The following is a 6,992-nucleotide window of genomic DNA, read 5'->3' as shown; positions in this document are numbered from 1 at the left end:
GAATCAATCTTATGGCCTACTATGCCTGGAATGATGACTTGAAAAGGAATGGCATTGCATTCATCATCAAAAAGAACATTTCAAGATCTATCCTGAGGTACAACACTGTCAGTGATAGGAAAATATCCATACACCTACAAGGAATACCTTGTAGGTGTATGAATATTATTCAAAATTACACACCAACCACTAAAGGCCAAAGATGAAGAAATTGAAGATTTTTACCAACTTCTGCAGTTTGAAACTGATCAAATGTGCAATCAGGATATATTGATAATTACTGGTGATTGGAATGGGAAAGTTGGAAACAAAGAAGGATCAGTAGTTGGAAAACCCTCTGCCCCAATGACATTGGTTACTTTCTCATCTGGTTACCACACACTTTATATGTAAGTGTGTATTTCACAGGATAGTATTTCAAGATGGTGACCATTCCCCCCTCTGGAATTTCCTTTCCCTAATTATCCAGCTGTGTGTTCAAACCACCAAAATCTTTGCACTAACTTCTCAAGGAAGGGGTTGGACAGTAGAAGACAGAGAAATCCAGAGACTCTCCCTGGGTGTTTTGTTTCAAAAATATAGCCCCTTAGAGGATCAGAAAGAAATCATAGATTTGACCTGGGCTGCAAACTCAGATCCTTTCAGGTCCAGGTAGGTGTAATAGAGGAAGGACGGTGATAGATTGTGGTAGCTCTGGGCTACAGGCAACTTCTGCCAATTGCTACCATGTAGGACCACTGCCTCTCTGGGGCCTTATGATGTCCACCAGATCTTCCTACTTTTCCAGAAAAAGTATAAAAATCAGGATTTTTAAAAATGTGAAGTCTCCCAGTTTTTAAATGTTGGCAATTAATCAAACATATATTGCACACTGTGCCAGCTAAACAAAACCTATCTCCAGAGTGTGTTTGGCCTGCGGTTCCAGGTTTGTGACTTCTAGCTCATACAGAACATTGGGAATGGTACATTCTGGCTTAGGGGAGGAGCACATCAGAGGGAAGCCAGTGAAAGCACAAATGCTAGTGGGTCCTTGAAAAGGTGGCTCTGCGTCAGAGCAAAGGATAGCAGATACCTGTTCCCAGTGCTACGGGGAGAATCTACCAGGAAAGCAGGATGGTCTCAAGAGAGAGTGCCCCAGGGTGTGTCTACGCAGTGAGAGTTCTGGACACATGGCACAGTAAGGAGGCAGCAGATCAATTTCCATTTGCCGTGGCCAAGTAAAGGCCCCAAAGGGGTCCACATCTTAATCCCCAGGACCTGTGAATATGTTACCTTGCATAGCAAAATGAATGTAGGAGGCATGATTAAAATAAGGATCTTGAAATGAGAGGATTATTCTGGATTATCCAGGGTCATCACAAGTATCTTATAAGTGAAAGAGGGGTGCAAGTGCAGATGAGTCAGAGAAGGAGATGTGACAAAGGAAGCAGAGGTCGGAGTGATGCCATTGCTGGCTTTGAAGATGGCAGAGAGCCATGAGCCAAAGAATACAGGAAGCTCTGAAAGCTGGGAAAGGCAAGGAGCAGATTCTTCCCTAGGGTCTCCAGAAGGAACACAGTCCTGCCGATGGTTTCTGACTTCCAGAAGTGTTAAGATAATAAAATTATGTCATTTTAAGCCATTAAAGGTTTGTGGTGATTTGTTACAGCAGCAACAGGAAACTAATACACTATTCCACAGCATTCAATAGACATTTGTTGTTACTGTTAGCTGCCGTTGAGTCAGCTCTGACCCATGGTGACCTTATGTATAACAGAACAGAACGTTGCCCGGTCTTGTGACATCTTCATGATTGCTGGTGTGTTTGAGTCTATTGTTGCAGCTATTGCAGCCTAGGGAGCAACCTAGGGAGCTCATCTTCTGGCACTATATATAGGACAATATTCTGTTGTGATCCATAGGCTTTTTATTGGCTAATTTTCAGAAGCCGATCACCAGACCTTTCTTCATAGTCTGTCTTAGTTGCAAGGTTCCAATGAAACCTGTCTACCCTGGGTGACCCTGCTGGCATTTGAAATACCAGTAGCAAAGCTTCCAGCATCATAGCAACACAGAAGGCACCACAGTACCACAAACTGACAAACAAGTGGTGGAATATTTATTTAGCTACTAGCTATTTTGCTGGGTCTAGCCGCTTGGGATCATTCAAAAATAGTTGCAGCAGTAAATTGACAGGGAACTGTCAGAAATTCAAGCCAGATTTAGAAGAGGGCATGGAATGAGGAATATCACTGCTGATGTCAGATGGATCTTGGCTGAAAGCAGAGAATACCAGAAAGATGTCTACCTGTGTTTAACTATGCAAAGGCATTCAACTATGTAGATGATAACAAATGATGGGTAACATTTCAAAGAATGGGGATTCCAGAACACTTAATTGTGCTCATAAGGAGCTTGTACGTGACAGAACAAGAGGATACTGTGTGGTTTAAAGTCAGGAAAGGTATGAGTCAAGGTTGTATCCTTTCACCATACTGATTCAATATGAATGCTAAGTAATAATAATATAATACAATAAAAATAATCTGAGGAGTTGGACTACATGAAGAAGAATGTGGCATCAGGATTGGAGGATGATGTATTAACAACTTGCATTATGCAGATGACACAACTTTGCCTGCTGAGAGTGAAGGGGACTTGAAGCACTTACTGATAAACATCAAAGACTACAGTCTTCATTATGGATTATACTTCAACATAAAGAAAACAAAAATCCTCACAACTTGGCCAATAAGCAATATCATGATAAACAGAGAAAAGACTGAAGTTGTCAAGGATTTCATTTTACTTGGATTCACAATCAACACCCATCAAAGCAGCAGTCGAGAAATTAAACAATGCACTGCATTGGGCAAATCTGCTGCAAAAGACCTCTTTGAAGCGTTGAAAAGCAAAGATGTCACTTTGAGGACTAAGGTATGAGAGTGTGGCATCCTGGGAGCCAGGTAAAGAGGGTACAGTATTTCAAAAAGGAGGGAGAGATTATCTGTGTCAAATGCTGTTGCTAAGGAGGTAAGATGGAGCCTGAGAAATGACAGTTGGATCAAGGAAAGTGGATGCCTTGAGTGATCTTGAGGAGAGGACATCCAGTAGAGTGGTGAGGGCAGGGCAGGGCCTAACTGTAGGCGGCCCAAAAGAGAGTGGGAGAAGAGAAACTGGAAACTAGAAGCTCAAATGACCCTTCCAATGAGTCTTGCTATAAAGGAGAAGATAGAAATTGAACAGTAGTTGAAGGGAGAAACAGCATCAAGGTAATTGTTTTTTAAAATGGGAGAAATATCAGTATGCTTGCATGGTTTGGGAAATATCAAGTATGGAAGGAAAATTGGTTGTTGCAGGAAGGTGAGAGAGAGGCTGGAGGGGGTGATTGAGTGGGACAGAAGGGATCACGGAGCTGGGGGGACAAGGGCACAGACAGTTCACCGCAGTAACAGGAAGGAAGGAAGAGCACGTGGATACACACTTTTAGGTGGGTCACTTTTGGAAGGCATTTTCAGAAGTTCTCTTCTAATTCCTTCTATTTTCTTAGGGAAGTAAAAGAGGGAGCATAAAAAACCAAACCCATTGCCATTGAGTTGATTTGACAGGACAAAGTAGAACTGCCCCCATGGGGTTTCCAAGGCTGGAATCTTTACAGATTTCATTTTACTTGGATCCACAATCTACGCCCGTGGAAGCAGCACTCAAGAAATCAGATGACACATTGCATTGGACAAATCTACAAAAGACTTCTTAAAAGTGTTGAAAAGCAAAGATATCACTTTGAGGACTAAAGCGCACCTGACCCAAGCCGTGATATTTTCAATTGCCTCATATGCATGAGAAAGCTGGACAGTGAATAAGGAAGACTGAAGAATTGATGCTTTCGAATTATTGTGTTGGCAGAGAATATTGAATATACCATAGACTACAAGAAGAACGAGCAAATCTGTCTTGGGAGAAGTACAGCCAGAATGTTTTTTGGAAGCAAGGATAGCAAGACTTTTTCTCACATACTTTGAACATGTTATCAGGAAGGGCCAGTCCCTAGAGAAGGACATCGTAATTGGTAGAGTGTCAGTGAAAAAGAGGAAAACCCTCAACGAGATGGATTGACATAGTGGTTGCAACAATGGGCTCAAGCATAACAACGATTGTGAGGATGGCACAGGGCTGGGCAGTATTTTGTTCTATTGTACATGGGGTCACTATGAGTTGGAACTGACTCAATGACACCTAACAACAACAACAAATCTTTATGGAAGCAGACTGCCACAGCTTTCTCCTATGGATCAAACCACCCACCTTTTAGTTACCAGCTGAGCTCTTAACCACTGTGCCAGCAGGGTCCTTGAGAGGGAGGACAGGGAAGGTTTAAGGCAAGTCTAGGTGAAGTGGAGAATGGACTAGAGAGAGTATGTGACTGTACAGCAGCATTAGGGGTCTACATGATGTTAACCATTAACCAGTTGCCATAGAGTTGATTCTGCCTCATGGGGACCCTCTGTGTGTCGTAGTAGAACTGTGCTCCATAGGGTTTTCATTGGCTGATTTTTCCGAAACGGATTGCCAGGCTTTTCTTCCAAGGCGCCTCAGGGTGGACTCGAACCTCCAACCTTTTGGTTAGTAGTCAAACTGATTGTACCACCCAGGGACTCCTACATGAAATTAGTTGGCATGAATTTAAAGTGAAACCAGTTCAACATGGTTGCATTGCTCCCTCCTCATTGACTTGCATAGGTGCAGACGTGGAGCAGGCACAGGGTTGGCTTTAGTCAGGGCTGAGGTCTTGCTAAGCACGCAAGTGTGGTGTGGAAATGACAGAAGGCAACGTGTAGAGTGATGACTGAGCACTGATGACCGGCACCTCAGCAGATGCCATCATTATGGATGACGTGAAAGAAAATAGACCTGCCCTTCCTCATGCCCTCATCCTATGAAAACCCGCTGGAACTTAGATGGGGACCCCAAATTAGAGGAGATCGTGTTTCTGCCTACTCAGGGGGAGGAGGGCTGAAAGTAGAAATTAGGGTCAGCTGTAGAAAAATAAAGTTGTACCTCTGTTTGGCACACTGGGGTTTGAGCTTCGAGATTATCCGCTATATGTATACTACCAGACGTCACGTTACATTAAATTTATTTTTGTCTTCCCACATGTTTGTGGATAAATGACTGGTTGAAATGCCCTTAAGATTTATTCAGGCAGAACCGGTTTTGTACAAATAACGTGTGTTTCAAGAAGAAAAAAATGCACATTATTAGACTATATATTTAGTTTTGATCAAAATTACATACTTCAGTATGAGTTACCTGGATTTTTTTAGCCAGGTATATTTTTTATATCCTCTAATTTTTTTTTCCTGATTAAAAATATATATATAAAATGTTGACAATATACAAAAATGCAAAAAAGAAAATAATAAATAGAATCAGCCCCGAAGCTGCCAGTGATAGATAACCTGTATTAATATTTTGATGTGTTTACTCCCAATATTTTTTTTCTGTTCCTATCAAAGTGCCTTGAACTTAGTAGAAATCAATAAATACGTGTTGAACATCCATATTATAAAATTACTAACTTGAGTTCATCATGTACATCTATAATTTTTACTGTATTTTTCACTTGCCATTCTATTGATAATTTTTCCATGTATTAAAATTTTTTGCATCTTTTTTTTTAAACGGCAGTGGTTGCTGATTTCCCCCCACAAAAAGGAAAATAGCTTTATTTCAATGATAAAAATTACACATTTTCTGTAAAACATTTAAACAATACTGGAAACAGTAAAGAATAGCAAATCACACCAACCAGGGGTAACCAGTTACAATCGTTCCCTTTAACCCTCTGCACTGACGAATGCATGTAATGTACATAGGTGGGACATTATTCATGTAACATGTTTTTTCTCCATTCTCACTTATCAACAGGTGTGGCCATCTATGTCAAAAACAGAGATTTCTGCAATTACTTTAATGGATGTATATCATTGCAGTGTGTCAATGCATCATCATATCAGCTACTCAGCTGACATCTAGGTTGTTTCTTGTATTCTGCTTTTATAAAAAATGCTTCAGTTGGACGATCTTGTACATACATGTTTGTACAGATTTTCAGTAATCTCCTTAGAATAAATACGTGTAAGTGGAATTGCTGGGTCAAAGGAAAAAATACATATATACCTCTAGAAAGATTGTAGCATTACAGTAACAACATACTCTCCCTCCAGCAATGTAAGAGAGAGCCTGTTAGTCTACTTTCTGGATAACACTTGATAATGTAAATCTTATCTGTACCAATTTGGTGGATGAAAAATGATTTATTTTGTTTCCATTTGCATTATGAGGTTGAATATATTTTCATATTAGCCATTTTCTTGTTGGTATCTTTTGCCTAGTTTTTCCCCTGTGATTTTTTTTCCCCCTATTGATTTGTATGAGCCAAGTGTAAATTAAAGGACACAGCAGTTAAGCACTTGGCTGCTATCCAAAAGGTTGGCAATTTGAACCCATCCAACAGCTCTGGCTTCGCAGGAGAAAGACCTAGTGATTTGCCTCTGTAAAGTACAACTGAAAAAACCCCAAGGAGCAGTTCTACTTTGTCACGTGGTGTCACTATGAGCGGAAATTGATTCCACAGCACCTAACACCAACAACATTGTAAATTAGGAATACCAATTTTTGTCTTCTGCCAACTTGTTTTTAAAAATCTGTATTCATGATGATTTTTTAAACATTTGTACAGAAAAATTTAAATTTTTCATGAAATTAAAAAATCATGTTTAGAATGATCTCTTATGCTAAACTCTACCATGATTTTCGTTCATGATTTCTGATTGTGTTGCTACCTTGTCAGCACCTGTTCACCACCTCAATGGTATGAATATATTCACCTGTATTTTCTTCTAAAGTTTTGCTAACATTTAAATACTTAATCCAGTAGGATTTACTTAGACGTATTTTTTTCCCCTAAAGGATAATCATTTGTTCCAACATCATTTATTGAATAAGCCATT

Source organism: Loxodonta africana, chromosome 4 (assembly GCF_030014295.1).
Source record: "Loxodonta africana isolate mLoxAfr1 chromosome 4, mLoxAfr1.hap2, whole genome shotgun sequence".
Lineage (NCBI taxonomy): Eukaryota > Metazoa > Chordata > Mammalia > Proboscidea > Elephantidae > Loxodonta > Loxodonta africana.
Note: the sequence above shows the minus strand (reverse complement) of the source record.